Source organism: Nesoenas mayeri (genome assembly GCF_963082525.1).
Source record: "Nesoenas mayeri genome assembly, contig: SCAFFOLD_35, whole genome shotgun sequence".
Lineage (NCBI taxonomy): Eukaryota > Metazoa > Chordata > Aves > Columbiformes > Columbidae > Nesoenas > Nesoenas mayeri.
The window spans coordinates 1,979,136-1,999,044 of NW_027659961.1; positions in this window are offsets into that span (position 1 = coordinate 1,979,136).

The window sequence follows — 19,909 nt, forward strand, 5'->3', positions numbered from 1 at the left end:
AGGGGTGGTTGTGACACACTCTGTCCAATGAGGTTTGTGACACACACACTCTCCAATGGAGTTTGTGACACACGCTGTCCAGGGCTGTTTCTGAAACAAACGGCGTCCAGGGGTCTTTGTTACACACACTCTGTGCAATGGGGTTTGTGAAACAACGGCTGTCCCATGGGTTTGTGTCACACACGGTGTCCAATGTTGTTTGTACCAAACACGGTGTTCAATGGGTTTTGTGACACACACACTGTTTACGGGGGTTTGTGACACACACATTGTCCAAGAGGGGTTGTGACATACAGGCTGTCCAATGCGGTTTGTGACACACACACTGTCCAATGGGGTATGTTGCACACACCCTGTCCAGGGGCATTTGTGACACAAACGGTGTCCGGGCGTGTTTGAGACACAAAACTTGTCCAATGGGGTTTGTGAAACACACACTGTCCAATGGGGTTTGTGACACACACACTGTCCAGGGGGGGTTGTGACACACGCTGTCCAATGGGGTTTGTGACACACAGGCTGTCCAATGGGATTTGTTACACACACAATGTGCAATGGGGTTTGTGACACACACAAACTCCAACACGGTTTGTGACACACACCCTGTCCAGGGGCATTTGTGACACACCTTGTCCAGGGGCGTTTGTGACTCACAGCCTCTCCAGGGGTGTTTGTGACAGAAACGGTGTCCATGGGTGTTTGTGACACAAACACTGCCCAATGGGGTTTGTGACACACACCCAGTCCAGGGGCGGTTGTGACACAAAAGGTGTCCAGGGGTGTTTGTGACACACACCCTGTCCAATGGGGTTTGTGACACACATGCCGTTGAATGGGGTTTGTGAGACACACGCTGTCCAGGGGCGTTTGTGACACAGACCCTGTACAGGGGTGTTTGTGACACAAAAGGTGTCGAGGTGTGTTTGTGACACACACCCTGTTCAATGGGATTTGTGACACACACGCTGTCCAATGGGGTTTGTGACACAAACGCTCTCCAATGGGGTTTGTGACACACACGCTGTCCAGGGGCGTTTGTGACACAAAGGGTGTCCAGGAGTGTTTGTGACACACACGCTGTCTAATGGGGTTTGTGACACACACACTATCCAATTGGGTTTTGTGACACACTCGCAGTCCAGGGGCGTTTGTGACACACACCCTGTCCAATGGTGTCTGCGACACACACACTGTCCATTGGTTTTTGTGATACACACACTGTCCAGGGAGAGTTGTGACACACACGCTGTCCAGGGGGTTTTGTGACACACACACTGTCCAATGGGGTTTGTGACACACACACTCTCCAATAGGGTTTGTGACACACAGTCAGTCCAGAGGTGCTTGTGACACACACAGTTTCCATGGGGGGTTGTGAAACAAGCTTTCCAGTTGTGCTTGTGACACACACGTTGTCCAAAGTGAGTTTGTGACACACAGGCTGTCCAAAGGGGATTGTGACACACAGGCTATCCAATGGGGATTGTGACACACACACTGTCCAATGGGGTTTGTGACACACACACACTGTCCAGGGGCATTTGTGACACAAATGGTGTCCAGGGGTGTTTGTGAGACACACCCTGTCCAATGGGGTTTGTGGCACACACACTGTCCAATGTAGTTTGTGACACACACAATCTCCAATGGTTTTTGTGACACACACTCTGTCCAGGGGTGTTTGTGACATACACGCTGTCTAATTGGGTTTATGACACACACACTCTCCAATGGGGTTTGTGACACACACGCTGTCCAGGGGTGTTTGTGACACACGCTGTCCAATGGGGTTTGTGACACACACACTCTCCAATGGGGTTTGCAACATACACACTCTATCTAATGGGGTTGGTGACACACACGCTGTCCAGGGGCGTTTGTGACACAAAGGGTGTCCAGGGGTGTTTGTGACACACACACTGTCCAATGGGGTTTGTGACACACACCCAGTCCAGGGGCGTTTGTGACACAAAAGGTGTCGAGGTGTGTTTGTGACACACACGCTGTCCAATGGGGTTTGTGACACACAGGCTGTCCAGGGGCGTTTCTGACACAAACGGTGTCCAGGGTTGTTTGTGACACACAACCTGTCCAATGGGGTTTGTGAAACACACACTGTCCAATGGGGTTTGTGACACACACACTGTTCAGGGCGGTTTGTGACACACACTGCCCAATGGGGTTCGTGACACACACGCTGTCCAATGGGGTTTGTGACACACACGCTGTCCAGGGATATTTTGGACACACACAGTTTCCAGGGGGGCTTGTGACACATGCTGTCCAATGGGGTTTGTGACACACACGCTGTCCAATGGGGTTTGTGACACATACACTCTCCAATGGAGTTTGTGACACACACGCTGTCCAGGGGCGTTTCTAACACAAACGGCGTCCAGGGGTCTTTGTTACGCTGTGCAATGGGATTTGTGACACACACACTGTCCGATGGGGTTTCTGAAACACACCCTGCACAGAAACGTTTGTGACACAAACGGTGTCCAGGGGTGTTTGTGACACACACAATGTCTAATGGGGTTTGTGACACACAGACTGTCCAATGGGGTTCGTGACACACACCCACTCCAGGTGTGTGTGTCACACCAAAGGTGTCCAGGGGTGTTTGTGACACACACCCTGTCCAATGGGGTTTGTGACACACACGCTGTCCAATTGGGTTTGTGAAACACACCCTGTCCAGGGGCGTTTGTGACAAAAACGGTGTCCAGGGGTGTTTGTGACACACAACCTGTCCAATGGGGTTTGTGACACACACGCTGTTGAATGGGGTTTGTGACACACATGCTGTCCAATGGGGTTTGTGGCACACACACTGTCCAATGGGGTTTGTGACAAACACCCTGTCCAGAAACGTTTGTGACACAAACGGTGTCCAGGGTGTTTGTGACACATACCCTGTCTAATGGGGTTTGTGAGACACACGCTGTCCAATGGGCTTTCTGATACTAACAAAGTGCAATGGGGTTTGTGAGACGCACTCTGTCCAGGGGTGTTTGTGATACACATACTTTACAGGGGCATTTGTGACACACACACTGTCCAGGGGTGTTTGTGACACACACCCTGTCCAATGGGGTTTGTGACACACAAACTCTCCAATGGGGTTTGCAATATACACACTCTATCCAATGGGGTTGGTGACACACACGCTGTCCAGGGACGTTTGTGACACAACGGGTGTCCAGGGGTGTTTGTGACACACACAATGTCTAATGGGGTTTGTGACACACAGACTGTCCAATGGGGTTCGTGACACACACCCACTCCAGGGGTGTGTGTCACACCAAAGGTGTCCAGGGGTGTTTGTGACACACACCCTGTCCAATGGGGTTTGTGACACACACGCTGTTGAATGGGGTTTGTGAGACACACGCTGTCCAGGGGCGTTTGTGACACAGACCCTGTCCAGGGGCGTTTGTGACACAAAAGGTGTCGAGGTGTGTTTGTGACACACACCCTGTCCAATGGGGTTTGTGACACACAGGCTGTCCAGGGGCATTTGTGACACACACCCTGTCCAGGGGCGTTTCTGACACAAACGGTGTCAAGGGTTGTTTGACACACATAAACTGTCCTATGGGGTTTGTGTCAAACACACTGTCCAATGAGGTTTGTGACACAAACTCTCTCCAATGGGGTTTGTGACACACATGCTGTCCAGGGGCGTTTGTGACAAACACCCTGTTCAATGGTGTCTGTGACAACCACACTGTCCATTGGTTTTTGTGATACACACACTGTCCAGGGAGAGTTGTGACACACACGCTGTCCAGGGGTGTTTGTGACACACACGCTGTCCAATGGGGTTTGTGACACACAGGCTGTCCAATCGGGTTTATGACACACACACTCTCCAATGGAGATTGTGACACACACACTGTCCAGGGGTGTTTGTGACACACGCTGTCCAATGGGGTTTGTGAAACACACACTCTCCAATGGGGTTTGCGACATACACACTCTGTCCAATGGGGTTGGTGACACACACGCTGTCCAGGGGCGGTTGTGACAGAAAAGTTGTCGAGGTGTGTTTGTGACACACACGCTGTCCAATGGGGTTTGTGACACACAGGCTGTCCAGGGGCGTTTCTGACACAAACGGTGTCCAGGGTTGTTTGTGACACACCACCTGTCCAATGGGGTTTGTGTCAAACACACTGTCCAATGGGGTTTATGACACACACATTGTTCAGGGCGGTTTGTGACACACACTGTCCAATGGGGTTCGTGACACACACGCTGTCCAATGGGGTTTGTGACACACACGCTGTCCAGGGATATTTTGGACACACACAGTTTCCAGGGGGGCTTGTGACACATGCTGTCCAATGGGGTTTGTGACACACGCACTGTCCAATGGGGTTTGTGACACATACACTCTCCAATGGAGTTTGTGACACACACGCTGTCCAGGGGCGTTTCTAACACAAACGGCGTCCAGGGGTCTTTGTTACACACACCCTGTGTAATGGGCTTTTTGAAACAACGGCTGTCCAATGGGTTTGTGTCACACACGGTGTCCAGTGTTGTTTGTACCAAACACGGTGTCCAATGGGGTTTCTGACACACATACTGTTTAGGGGGGTTTGTGTCACACACGCTGTCCAATGGGGTTTGTGACAGACACGCTGTCCAGGGGCGTTTGTGACACAAACGGTGTGCAGGGGTGTTTGTGACAGACACGCTGTCCAATGGGGTTTGTGACACACATACTGTCCAGAAACGTCTGTGACACAAACGGTGTCCAGGGGTGTTTCTGACACACACGCTGTCCAATGGGGTTTGTGACACACACGCTGTCCAGGGGCGTTTGTGACACACATCCTGTTCAGGGGCGTTTGTGACAAACACCCTGTCCAATGGGGTTTGTGACACAAAACCTGTCCAATGGGGATTGTGAAACACACACTGTCCAATGGGGTTTGTGACACACACGCTGTCCAATGGGGTTTGTGACACACACCCTGACCAGAAACGTTTTTGACACAAACGGTGCCCAGGGGTGTTTGTGACACACACGCTGTCCAATGGGGTTTGTGACACACAAGCTGTCCAATGGGGTTGGTGACACACACTCTGTCCAGCGGCGTTTGTGACACACACGCTGTCCAGGTGTGTTTGTGACATACACCCAGTCCAATGGGGTTTGTGACAGATACGCTGTCCAGGGCCGTTTGTGACACACACCCTGTCCAGGGGCGTTTGTGACACTAACGGTGTCCAAGGGTATTTGTGACACACAAGCTGTCCAATGGGGTTTGTGACACACACACTGTCCAATGGGGTATGTTGCACACACACTGTCCAGGGGCGTTTGTGACACAAACGGTGTCCAGGCGTGTTTGTGACACACACACTGTCCAATGGGGTTTGTGACACACAGACTGTCCAATGGGATTTGTTACACAAACAATGTGCAATGGGCTTTGTGACACACACAAACTCCAACACGGTTTCTGACACACACCCTGTCCAGGGGCATTTGTGACACACATTGTCCGGGGGCATTGGTGACACACAGCATCTCCAGGGGTGTTTGTGACAGAAACGGTGTCCATGGGTGTTTGTGACACACAACCTGTCCAATGCGATTTGTGGAACTCACACTGTCCAATGGAGTTTATGACATGCACGCTGTGCAATGGGATTTGTGACACACACACTGTTCAATGGGGTTTCTGAAACACACCCTGTACAGAAACGTTTGTGACACAAACGGTGTCCAGGGGTGTTTGTGACACATACCCTGTCCAATGGGGTTTGTGACACACACGCTGTCCAATGGTGTTTGTGATAGACGCCCTGTACAGGGGCGTTTGTGACACACACGCTGTCCAGGATTGTTTGTGAGACACACCCTGTCCAATGGGGTTTGTGAAACACACACTGTCCAATGGGGTTTGTGACACACACGCTGTCCAATGGGGTTTGTGACACACATACTGTCCAGAAACGTCTGGGACACAAACGGTGTCCAGGGGTGTTTCTGACACACACGCTGTCCAATGGGGTTTGTGACACACACGCTGTCCAGGGGCGTTTGTGACACACACCCTGTTCAGGGGCGTTTGTGACAAACACCCTGTCCAATGGGGTTTGTGACACAAAACCTGTCCAATGGGGATTGTGAAACACACACTGTCCAATGGGGTTTGTGACACACACGCTGTCCAATGGGGTTTGTGACACACACCCTGACCAGAAACGTTTTTGACACAAACGGTGCCCAGGGGTGTTTGTGACACACACGCTGTCCAATGGGGTTTGTGACACACAAGCTGTCCAATGGGGTTGGTGACACACACTCTGTCCAGCGGCGTTTGTGACACACACGCTGTCCAGGTGTGTTTGTGACACACACCCAGTCCAATGGGGTTTGTGACAGATACGCTGTCCAGGGGCGTTTGTGACACACACCCTGTCCAGGGGCGTTTGTGACACTAACGGTGTCCAAGGGTGTTTGTGACACACAAGCTGTCCAAAGGGGTTTGTGACACACACACTGTCCAATGGGGTATGTTGCACACACCCTGTCCAGGGGCGTTTGTCACACAAACGGTGTCCAGGCGTGTTTGTGACACACACACTGTCCAATGGGGTTTGTGACACATAGACTGTCCAATGGGCTTTGTGACACACACCAATTCCAACACGGTTTGTGACACACACCCTGTCCAGGGGCATTTGTGACACACATTGTCCCGGGGCGTTTGTGACACACAGCATCTCCAAGGGTGTTTGTGACAGAAACGGTGTCCATGGGTGTTTGTGACACACAACCTGTCCAATGAGATTTGTGGAACTCATACTGTCCAATGGAGTTTATGACATGCACGCTGTGCAATGGGATTTGTGACACACACACTGTTCAATGGGGTTTCTGAAACACATCCTGTACAGAAACGTTTGTGACACAAACGGTGTCCAGGGGTGTTTGTGACACATACCCTGTCCAATGGGGTTTGTGACACACACGTTGTCCAATTGGGTTTGTGAAACACACCCTGTCCAGGGGCGTTTGTGACAAAAATGGTGTCCAGGGGTGTTTGTGACACACAACCTGTCCAATGGGGTTTGTGAAACACACACTGTCCAATGGGGTTTGAGACACACATGCTGTCCAATGGGGTTTGTTAGACACACACTGTCCAATGGAGTTTGTGACAAACACCCTGTCCAGAAACGTTTGTGACACAAACGGTGTCCAGGGTGTTTGTGAAACACACCCTGTCTAATTGGGTTTGTGAGACACACGCTGTCCAATGGGCTTTCTGATACTAACAAAGTGCAATGGGGTTTGTGAGACACACTCTGTCCAGGGGTGTTTCTGATACACATACTTTACAGGGGCGTTTGTGACACAGACCCTGTCCAGGGGTGTTTGTGACACACACCCTGTCCAATGGGGTCTGTGACATACACACTCTGTCCAATGGGGTTGGTGACACACACGCTGTCCAGGGGTGTTTGTGACACAAAAAGTGTCCAGGGGTGTTTGTGACACAAAGGGTGTCCAGGGGTGTATGTGACACACACACTGTCCAATGGGGTTTGTGACACACACCCAGTCCAGGGGCAGTTGTGACACAAAAGGTGTCCAGGAGTGTTTGTGACACACATGCTGTCCTATGGGGTTTGTGACACACACACTGTTGAATGGGGTTTGTGAGACACATGCTATCCAGGGGCGTTTGTGACACAGACCCTGTCCACGGGCGTTTGTGACACAGACCCTGTCCAATAGGGTTTGTGACACACAGGCTGTCCAGGGGCATTTGTGACACACACCCTGTCCAGGGGTGTTTGTGACACACACCCTGTCCAATGGGGTTTGTGACACACACCCTGTCCAATGGGGTTTGTGACACACACGCTGTCCAGGGGGCGTTGTGACACACGCTGTCCAATGGGGTTTGTGACACACACGCTCTCCAATGGGGTTTGTGAGAGACACAGTCTCCAATGGGGTTTGTGACACACACCCTGTCTAAGGGTTTTTGTGACACACACATTGTCCAGGGGGGTTTGTGACACACACACTGTCCAGGGATATTTTGGACATACACAGTTTCCAGGGGGGCTTGTGACACATGCTGTCCAATGGGGTTTGTGAGACACACCCTGTCCAGGGGCGTTTGTGACACAAACGGTGTCCAGGGGTGTTGTGTCGCATACTGGTAGGTAGTTAGGGTCTGGCGGCCGGAAGATCTCGCGCTGTACAGAAAGAGAGTAGCCCCTCCCTAAATAGGTAGGAGTATGTGAGGCAAGCAGATGGACGTGACATTGCAAACCTAAGGTATATAACGCTGTGTTACTTGTTAATAAACGCCATTTGCTGTCCGCCACAGTGGCGTCTGTGTGCTGATGGAGCGAGCGACCTGGGATGTGGTCGCCGTGCTGTCTCTGAACCAGGTCGTCACTGCCCACTGAGAGGCAACAGGAAGGGAAGAGAACAAAGGGACTGAGAAACAAAGCAAAGTTTAGATCAAAATGAAGAGACTGGAAAGGGAAAACATTCAGCAATGATCTGGAGGAAGAGGAAAAGAGGGCTGAGGAGCAGGAAAGAGGATGAGAAGACAAAGAAAAGGCAGAGCCAGCTGGACAGGGAAGATACAGCGAGAGGGGATGGGGCTGGGAACAGGCAAGGAAGACAGAAAGACAAACAGGACAGAAAGACATCAAGAAGGAAAAGGGGCAGTAGTCTGGACAGAGATGGAGAAAGAAGCAGCAGGGAAAGGGCAGACAGGCAGAAAGACAGAGAGGGAGCAGGAGAGAGAAAGAATAATAAGGGTTGGGGCAGGATAGAGATTGGGAAAAAGTCCTGGGGTGGGCAGCAAGAGGGAGAGGGAGTGAAAAAGAAAAGGGGCAGGAATAGGCGCAGGGAGTAGGACAGAGGGATACAGTGAGAAACGATGGGGCACGGAGCGAGACAGAGAAACAGACAAGAATGACGACAAAGAGAAACCAGGGATGATGAGAACACAGAGGGGTGGAGACGGAGAGGGAGATACGAGAAACCCTGCACAGAGATTCAGAAGGGTGGGGGAATAGGTGAGGAAGCAGCAGAGGGCCAGAGGGAGAAGAGATGAAGAGGAAGAAGGGCACAGCAGGAAAGAGGAGGGAGCAGGGAAGGACTGGGACACAAAACAGGGTGAAATGTCCCCAAAGGCCCAGGACTCACCGCACTTCCTGCTCTCCGCACTGCCAGGCAAGCTGTGGAGATCAGGCACTTCTGTCTGTGAGAAATGCAGTTGTGATTTGTGCTGAGATGTTTGATGTTTACAGATACAACCAAATGAGGCTCGGGCTCTGAACCTGCAAAAAGGAAAAGGTGGGTAAGTTCTACATAGAAATTTTGAAACTTGTTTATGAGGTTATATTGATAGAGGGAGCTAACATTTTCAGGGTTAACCAACCACATAATAAGGGCCTACTAACGAACTAACACCCAGCGCTGTTTTGCTTATGCTCTAACGAACAAGTGTTTAAGGAATACAATTAAGGAATTGAATTAAACGTTGTTTATCCATAGAAAAAGCCTAAGTTATTTATTTCATTGCTTTACAACAAGTGATTGAATCTGCTATAGAAAAGTTCAACCCCCTCCTCTATAGCAAAGGACAAAAGAAAGTATGGATTTTTGTTGCATCTAATCCATAATGCAAGTATCAATTAAAACGTGTCTGCTGGAGTGGATATCCTGGACACGAACAGGCAGGTTCCTGGTGTTGTGCCCATGGTGATTCATCCACTGTGGCCGTGGGTGTCAGGCCTTGATACAACAGACACAAAACCTTGGGAGAGAGGTGATCACAGTAAAACACTTAAAGATAATGAGCTAGCACACTTGATTTAGTCTTTATTTAAAAATACACACGGCTGCTGTCTTTTTCCAGTTTAGCTACGATGGGCTCCAATATCTCTATTAATTCTAACTACAACACGTGACAAAAATTAAGGGGGGAAAGCTTTGTTTTTACAACGGTAAATACAGTCTAAATCGTAATTTGGGAAACAGATAAAGGGGTGTAGCAGATGAGGCACAGACTCTCTTTAAGATGCAGAGAGACATTTAATACAAACTCAGGTTTGCATTTGAAACATCGCGGACCTCTGTCCTTGATGTACCGATCCTGTATCAATCCCTCTGTCCCTGATGTACCCACCGCGTATCAATCCCTCTGTCCCTCATGTACCAACCCCGTATCAATCCCTCTGTCCCTGATGTACCAATCCCTCTGTCCCTGATGGTTCATGTCCCACACAGTCCTTGCTGCTTGTGTTGTTCCACCAGCGCTTGTTCTCACACTGTGACTCTTGCAATTTCTCACGGGCCTGATGTCACAACCCTGCCACATCTTCCCTTCTTTGTTTAACAATTGCAGCCATAGCAGCGTGTCACTGCACAGCCATTGCACCATTAAAGCTTTTTTCAACCATTCGTTGTGCACAAGAGAAGACACATGGTACACAATCAATAAGTACAGACTCCACATACAAACATTCTAAGCAGCAGGTTAAAGGGCCGTGTTTCGCAATTTTTGTGGCTCCCATAACTGTTACAGAATCGCTACTTAATATTCCCTGCATAGTGTTTAACACAGAATAATGAGCTCCCAGTCAACTAAGAATTCTCATTCTCTGTTCTCCAAGTCAGGATCTATATTAATATATTACTGAGCTGTCGGTTTAAGAGGGTGTAAAAACTCCGTGGGAGACTCCTCACGATCCTGTTTAATCTCAGAAGGTTTTGGCGTATTTACAGCTTTAGGCGCAGCGTGTCTAATCCCGTATAAAATGCACTGGCGATACCAATGCAGCCTGTGCCCCGATATAAGGATATCAGGATCCCACCCTGGACTGACCGAGGGACAATTTTGATCTCATGTTCTCTGTGTATTCTACACCAATAGCTGTTCTTCAACAAACCTTTTACTGGTTTGCATTTCTTTCCCTGATTATCCTTTTTCAAAACAAATGGATCTGAAGGGGACAAAGACAATGCATATGTAACATTATGTATTGTGTAATATGCCTTATGTAATAGGCAACATACGATTTAAAATATCTATCTTACTATATATTACATGTAGCACATTACTATACTACAGATCTCAAAGTATACCCACCTAGACCTGTGCAGCATATTAATATTATTTACAGTGGCCGCCATTAATTACAATATTCAATCAGATTCTCCCTGGTTGATGCCCTGTTGAACAGCAAACGATCCTTTTCCAATGTCAGAAAACACAGCCCGGGGGGGATTTCTCCCGAATCCTCCTGCCGATTGTCCAATACCTACTTCACAATCACAATGACAGACAATTGGTGAACCCTAAGTACTGGACTATAAAATCCCCCAAGACACAAGTAACAACAACAACAAACCACTAAAGACACAAACAATTATACAATTGCTAAGGCACAAACAGCAAAATCACTAAAGATACCTTTATCAAATTACTGGTCAGGCAGATTATCCCATCCTTGTCACCAGAAATGATACCGAAAAGTCGGCAAACAGACTCTTTAACACTGTTTTGAAAGTGTTAAAAAGCAGGCACTTCTATTACAGCGCGCTGGGGGATCGCTCCTCTAATCGAGCGTGCGTTCCGCTTTCCTCTGGTTTTACAGATCGTGGAACTCCTCAAACAGCAAAACACGCCAACCAATGGTACAGACGTTTCGTGCTCTTTCACCAGCGCGTGCAGCAGCAACGAGAAATCTGGAATGAGCGTCTACAGAAACACGTACGTATTTACCCAATTCAGAACAATGCGTTACATCCGCTGGCCGTACTTCATTGGCAGTAACCCCTCCTGGATTAACACCCTCTGTGGATGGCGCGGGTGCCAACTGTTGGCAATCAGGGCAGGACATAAGAACGCTCCTGGCCTGATCCACTGTCATTTGAAATTGTCCTTTTAACGCCTTTGCACTCTGGTGAAAGAATTTATGTGATCATTTAGCTTGCTCCAAGGCTTTAGGCACAGTGAGCGGCACAGCTTGTGCATCAGCCCTCCTATTGCCTTCCGCAAGAGGTCTTGGAAGGGCCGTGCGAGAGCGGGTGTGCATTGCATAATAACCATGATGTCTATGATTTATTAGAAACCATAGCATTCTCAATTCAGCCATTGAAAGAGGATTATCCTCTTCCTTAAGAAAAGAAGCTTCCAGGCAGTTAAGTATGCCAGCTGAATAATATGAGCCAGTTCCAACATTCAAAGGCTCGTTACAGAACACCTCAAAGCGATCCTAACAGCTGTCAGCTCAAGAACTTGTTTGACCCTTGGTCTCTTTTTCTACCTTGTGTTTGCAGCACTGGGTATCTGAATTCAGTCATGTAATTACAACTTTACGTGAGCGACCAGAGGCATCAGTAAATACAGTCTTGTCGCTTACTGGTCGTTGCTGACAGCAGCATTTGCCGTACAACGGTAAATTACCAATTTCAGCCCACAGTTTATGTTGACAGTAATAAACTGATATGTTCCCTGCCTATGTTGCCAATGCAATCTGGAAATTCACATCTTCAGTTAATTACCACTGCGAATTCTCCTTCCTTGTAGGAAGAAATATACCTTCAGGTCTACCCCATACATAGCATACAAACATTCTCTGCCTTTAATTATTGGTTTTGCATACATTTCTTTTATTATCCAAACTGTTTTCATTGGTGTGTGAGCTAGAGAAACCCATACAGCCACAGTCACCTTTCTCCTTCCTTGAGCTCTCCTGACCTGCGGTTCCACCACCGGTGGTACTTGCTGGACCCCAATGTCACGGGTTAATGTCACAGCTCAGTACAAATGCCCACGGTCCTCACCTGCTCCTTGGTACTTGCAGGACCCCAGTGTCACAGGTTAGAGATGTCACAGCTCAGTACAAACACCCACGGTCCTCACTCACGATGCAAACGGTTTGGATCTCCGGGTCTCTGAGGGCGAGAGTAATAAATGTGATCTGTGTGTGGCGCAGGAACTTCCCGTCCACTTGCTCCTCCATTCAGTCAGGTGCTGCAAGAGAGGGACAGAGAAAGAAACAGTTAGGACCGGATTAACAACCTCGTCATCCCTGTCCCCAAACCTGCAGGCGTCCTAGGAGGCCTGATCTAAGTTTGGCTCTTCTCCTGCTCTTTGCTGGAATACTTCACTGCACAAATTTCTGTCATGAACACTCTCTTAACCAGTCTGATGTGTTCATAGCTCCCAGCCCAGCGTCCATTCCTCAAGGTACCTCAGCATTTCCCTTTGAAACCAGACCTGAGTGCCATCCCGTCCTGAGCTCCCTCAGCATTGCCCCCTGCAGCCTCCCCGACGCCATCTCCTCCCTGAGCTCTCTGAGTCTTTCCCGCCAAAGCCCCCCCGATGTCACCCCCTCCCTGAGGTCCCTCAGCCTTTCCCGCCAAAGCCCCCCCGATGTCACCCCCTCCCTGAGGTCCCTCAGCCTTTCTCGCCAAAGCCCCCCCGATGTGACCTCCTCCCTGAGCTCCCTCAGCCTTTCCCGCCAAAGCCTCCCCGATGTCACCCCCTCCCTGAGGTCCCTCAGCCTTTCCCGCCAAAGCCTCCCCGATGTCACCCCCTCCCCGAGGTCCTTCAGCCTTTCCCGCCAAAGCCTCCCCGATGTCACCCTCTCCCCGAGGTCCCTCAGCCTTTCCCGCCAAAGCCTCCCCGATGTCACCCCCTCCCTGAGGTCCCTCAGCCTTTCCCGCCCAAGCTCCTTCCGCGCCGTCCCGCCCTCAGGCTCCTCCGCCGCTCCCCCCGTTCCCGGCCCCTCCCGGCGGCAGCGCCGCCCCCGCCCCTCGCGCCCCCTGGCACCGCCCCCTCCCGCTCGCCTTCCTCCCTCTGCCCTGTGGCACCACGGGCTCCCCCCTCCGCCCCACGGCCCCGCCCGAGCCCCGCGCAGCGCTCAGCCCGGGGCTCCCTTCCCTCACAGCCGCCCGCGTGTTTCCCCCTCGCCCCTTGCTCGGCCCGGCCCGGGGCCGCGCTCTTGCGGCTGCCTGCCCCTCGCCTTCCTCCTGCCCAAACCAGCCCCTCCCTCCCCCTCCAGCCTCCCCCCTCAGCCGGGACCGGGGCGGCCCCGGCCGGTCTCCCCGGTGTCCGCCCGCCCCTCGCTCACCGCCGGCCCTGCCGCTCCTCGCGCGCTCCTCCCGCCGCCGCACCGGCGGCACGCACTCCTCCGCCCCCGCACTTACGCAGCGTGGCCCCGCCCATCCGGCGCAGGAGCCAATCCCGTCCGCGCCCGCCACCGGGCCCCGCCCCCCCTCCCGGCCCGGAGCCGCCGGCGCCCGCAGAGCGGCGCTGTCCGCCCGCAGCGCGGCCCCGGCCCCGGCCCCGGCCCCGGCGGGGCAGCGGCAGCGGGGCCGGGAGCGCTCGGGCTGCGCCTGCCCGGGACGGCTCGGGACCGAGGGCTCCGCCGCTGCAGCCCGTTTCGTGCCGCTTGCACCCCCGGCTTACACGGCTGCAGCCTTCCTGCTGCTTTAGCTCACACATCTTTCTTCCTTCTACCTGCACAGCAGTTCACACTCACAAACGTTGCAGAACAATCTACAAACATTACAAAGATAGACCACGGACCACAGCTTCCTGAGCTTTCGGGTTAAAGTTCCTGTAGATCCCCATGTTTCAATAAAACAGACACCACCAGTAGAGCTGCTGCCTCTGCCGTCTTTGGTCAGAAAGAAGTGACAACACCAGAAAACACATTGGCAGCCGGTGCTTTGACCACTGAAGGTGGGATCTACAAAAGTCTGATTAAACCAAACAGCCTGAGGTCTTTATCAAGCTGCAGATCTGCCAGGCATGCTGAAATGCCTGAAATTTACTCCTGCAATATTCCACAATGGAACAGCCCTTCATCTCAAATCTCATCTCAAAGTTCCAAACCAGTACATTAAAAGCTGTCACTAGGTATTAGAAGACCACTGCAAGATCGTATTGCTTTTTGAGTTCAATAAGAATTTTTCAATAAACCAAAACGCAAGCAGTTTCTGCAGTCTGTTGCTCATCCTCCTGTTCATTCCTTAGCACTGCAGCAATCGGTTTTTATACAACGTGTCAGCAGAGGCGTTTGAAAAACCCCAAACAAAACTTATTCCAGTCCACGGACCCCCTCGCTGCCCCCCCTCACCCTGAGCCCCGCGATCAGCACTTGGTGTGGGAGAGGAGCACAGCTCGACATGTTGTATCTGGGATGCTGTATCTATTACGCTGTACTTTGGATGCTGCATCTGGGATGCTGTATATGGGATGCTATATCTGGGATGCTGTATCTGGGATGCTGTACCTGGGATGCTGTATCTGGGATGTTGTATCCGGGATACTGTATCTAGAATGCTGTATCTAGGATGCCGTACCTAGGATGCCGTATCTAGGATGCCGTATCTAGGATACTGTATCTAGGATGCTGTATTTGGGATGCTGTATCCGGGAAGCTGTATCGGGGATGCTGAATCTGGGATGCTGTATCTGGGATGCACCCGACCAGGTGCCTTTGTGTGAACATGAAACAGCCGTCTATACAGAGCTCCCTTGAATCTGTCCGCGTGAGAAATGCAGGACTGGGCAACGTCGTGCAACACGCGGAACCTGGCCAACAAACGGCGCAGCTGTGCACTCACTCCAGCTTAAGCATGAATGGAGCCTGCATCAAGGCACACGCATGTGGACAGACAATCGTTTGTAGACACCTGTGCTTTCACGCGCACGGTCGTCCAAATACAGGGTGCACCTACCTGGGAGCTTGTGGAAAGGTTTCTGATTGGTTTTCAGTGGGGAATCCTGTGTGTTCACGTGGACAAACAGAAGGCGTAGCAACTAGGTTCCAGCGCAGAAAACGAAAGTTTTCCGATGCACTCTCTTTCTCTCCCTATATGGATTTCTGTAGAAAAACCGCTAAGCCTGCGATCGACAAGTAAGCTACCACGAAGCATACCGTACGGAGAAAATACCAACACATCCTCGGTCCACACATTGTTTCTGATACGTGCTTGAACGCAAATACCTTCGTGCTGCCGTGGCATAAAAGACGGCCGTCAGAATATGTGATTGCGCGCACCGGTGCAATTGCTTGGTTCCATATTCAGTGCTGGTGTGCGGGGCTTTCAGAACTGGTTCTGTGGAGTCGTCTGCGGAAATGCCGCTGACGGAACACGCACCCTCGATTGTTAACCAAAATATAGGCAGACGCGTTTTACCATGTCGTTCAGCATGCAGAGAGCTACGTCTGTTCCGAAGAGACAAGGGAAACGCGTGTGCACGCACAGAAGAAAAACCCGACCAGGTGCCTTTGTGTGAACGTGAAACAGCCGTCTATACACTCGCAGACACGGGAAGGTGCATCAATACAGTCACACAGCCACCAGCTTTTGAGCACAGGCTCTGCTGGTTTTCGCACTTTTCAGGCACAATCCCGAAAGCCGCGCACAATGCCCTTCATTCGCTAAATGTCGTCTAGGGAAGCATTTCTCCGGTCGATCTACCGCTCAGCTTCCTTCTGGCGTTACTGAGAAATGTCAGCGCAGGGAATCCGTCTCTGTCGAGCACACGTCAATCCGTCTTCGGTTTTCCTTTGTTGACTCTGCCTAGATCATTTCCCTGGTCTCTCTTCACCGGAGCAGTCGTGGCTGTGATGCGTTACACACAGGCACAGCCAACGCACACCAAGTGTCGAGAGACACACTCCGCTGAGCTCAACACTAGCGCAGATACACATGTGCGACGAAATCAGCACACATGCTTGTGGAGAGAAAGACATGGACTCATACGCGTCTGGAGCGACGGATAGATACAGCAGGCGCCAGGAACACAGACTGACTTCGAGGCACACTGTCCTCACACCAACAGGGACCGCTCTGCAGCTATCCTAGACGTTGATTATCGAACCAGCCACACTGACCTGCCCCAAACTCCCAGACACTTACAGGCAAGACACAATCTCTCCGACAAGCACACAAGTATTCACTTTCAGCTGTAGATCAGGGAGAAGCTTGCGCAGTGACGCCCTGTTGCTCTTTCGCATTAAGGCATGATCTGTTTCGTTTCTTTTGTACATGGGCTGCGGAAAGCTATTCCTCGCGCACTGTGAAGCATTTGCCATAGGTGAGAAGTAGCTCGGAGCAGCATTCAGTTCTGTCTGCGACTGTCTTTGCTCCTTTACTAGCAGAGCTCCCGTGCATCTGTACGCATGAGAAATGCAGGACTGGGCAACGTCGTGCAACACGCGGAGCTTTGCCAACAAACGGCGCAGCTGTGCACTCACTCCAGCTTAAGCACGAATGGAGCCTGCAAAAAGGCACACACATGTGGACAGACAATCGTTTGTAGACATACACGCTTTCACGCACACGGTCGTCCAAGTACAGGGAAGTATCTGCACGTACCCTCCAAAAGAATATTCTCGTGCAGCCACGTATGCATGATGCAGTACGCCAACCATCAATGCACACCTGTTTACCCTCAAGCATGTAAGCACGTTTCGCGTACGTCTTTCTGTCCAAAGATGGGAGTGGGCGCGCTTGCGGATGTGTGCATGTGTATGGCCAGGCGTTTGCTTAAGCATCATTGTGGAAAATGTAGGTGCTTTTCTCTTCTGCGTTCGTGCGCACGAGGTGGTGGGGACACATACCTGGGAGCCTGTGGAATGGTTTCTGCTTGGTTTTCACTGGGGAATCGTGTGTGTTCACGTGGACAAGGAGAAGGCGTAGCAATCAGGTTCCAGCGCAGAAAAGGCAAGTTTTCCGATGCGCTCTCTTTCTCTCCCTATACCAAGTCGTCTATAGAAACCGCTAAGCCTGCGATAGGCAAGTAAACTGCCACGAAGCATGCCGTACGGAGAAAATACCAACACATCCTCTTCCACACATTGTTTCTGATACGAGCCTGAACGCAAATACCTTCGTGCTGCTGTGCCATAAAAGACGTCCGTCAGAAAATGTGATTGCGTGCACCGGTGCAATTGCTTCGTTCTACATTCAGTCCTGGTGTGCGGAGCTTTCAGAACTGGCTCTGCGGAGTCGTCTGCGGAAATGCCGCTGACGGAACACGCACCCTCGATTGTTAACCAAAATATAGGCAGACGCGTTTTACCACGTCGTTCAGCATGCAGAGAGCTACGTCTGTTCCGAAGACACAACGGAAACGCGTGTGCACGCACAGAAGAAAAACCCGACCAGTTGCCTTTGTGTGAACGTGAAACAGCCGTCTATACACTCGCAGACACGGGAACGTGTATCAATGCAGTCACACAGCCACCAGCTTTTGAGCACAGGCTCTGCTGGTTTTCGCACTTTTCAGGCACAATCCCGAAAGCCGCGCACAATGCCCTTCATTCGCTAAATGACGTCTAGGGAAGCATTTCTCCGGTCGATCTACCGCTCAGCTTTCTTCTGGCGTTACTGAGAAATGTCAGCGCAGGGAATCCGTCTCTGTCGAGCACACGTCAATCCGTCTTCGGTTTTCCTTTGTTGACTCTGCCTAGATCATTTCCCTGGTCTCTCTTCACCGGAGCAGTCGTGGCTGTGCTGTGTTACACACAGGCACAGCCAACGCACTCCAAGTGTCCAGAGACACACTCCGCTGAGCTCAAAACTAGCACAGATGCACATATTCGACGAAATCAGCACACAAGTTTGTGGAGAGAAAGACATGGACTCATACGCGTCTGGAGCGACGGATAGATACAGCAGGCGCCAGGAACACAGACTGACTTCGAGGCACACTGTCCTCACACCAACAGGGACCTCTCTGTAGCTATCCTAGACGTTGATTATCTAACCAGCCACACTGACCTGCCCCAAACTCCCAGACACTTACAGGAAAGACACACAATCTCTCCAACAAGCACACAAGTGTTTGCTCTCAGCTGTAGATCAGGGAGAAGCTTGCGCAGTGACGCCCTGTTGCTCTTTCGCATTAAGGCATGATCTATTTCGTTTCTCTTGCAGATCGGCTGCTGAGCGCCTTTCCTCGGGCCCCTGTGAAGCATTTGCCATAGGTGAGAAGTAGCTCGGAGCAGCATTCAGATTTGCCTACGACTGTGTTTTCTCTTTTACTAGCAGAGCTCCCGTGCATCTGTCTGCGTGAGAAATACAGGACTGGGTAACGTCGTGCAACACGCGGAACCTTGCCAACAAACGGCGCAGCTGTGCACTCATTCGCGCTGAGGCACGAATGGAGCCTGCATCAAAGCACACGCATGTGGACAGACAATCGTTTGTAGACACACATGCTTTCACGCACACGGTCGTCCAAGTACAGGGAAGTATCTGCACATACCCTCCAAAAGAATATTCTCGTGCAGCCACGTATGCGTGATGCAGTACGCCAACCATCAATGCACACCTGTTTACCCTCAAGCATGTAAGCACGTTTCGCGTACGTCTCTCTGTGCATAGATGGGAGTGGGCGCGCTTGCGGATATGTGCATGTGTATGGCCAAGCTTTTCCTTAAGCATCAGTGTGTGAAAATGTAGGTGCTTTTCTCTAGATGCGTTCGTGCGCGCGAGGTGGTTGGCGCACCTACCTGGGAGCTTGTGGAATGGTTTCTGCTTGGTTTTCAGTGGGGAATCCTGTATGTTCACGTGGACAAAAACAATGCGTAGCAACTAGGTTCCAGCGCAGAAAACGCAAGTTTTCCGATGCGCTCTCTTTCTCTCCCTATATAGATTCCTGTATAGAAACCGCTAAGCCTGCGATCGGCAAGTAAGCTACCACGAAGCGTGCCGTACGGAGAAAATACCAACAGATCTCCGGTCCACACATTGTTTCTGAAACTTACTTGAACGCAAATACGTTCGTAATGCTATGGCATAAAAGACGTCCGTCAGAATATGTTACGAGCGTACCGGTGCAATTGTTCCGTTCCACATTCAATCCTGGTGTGCGGA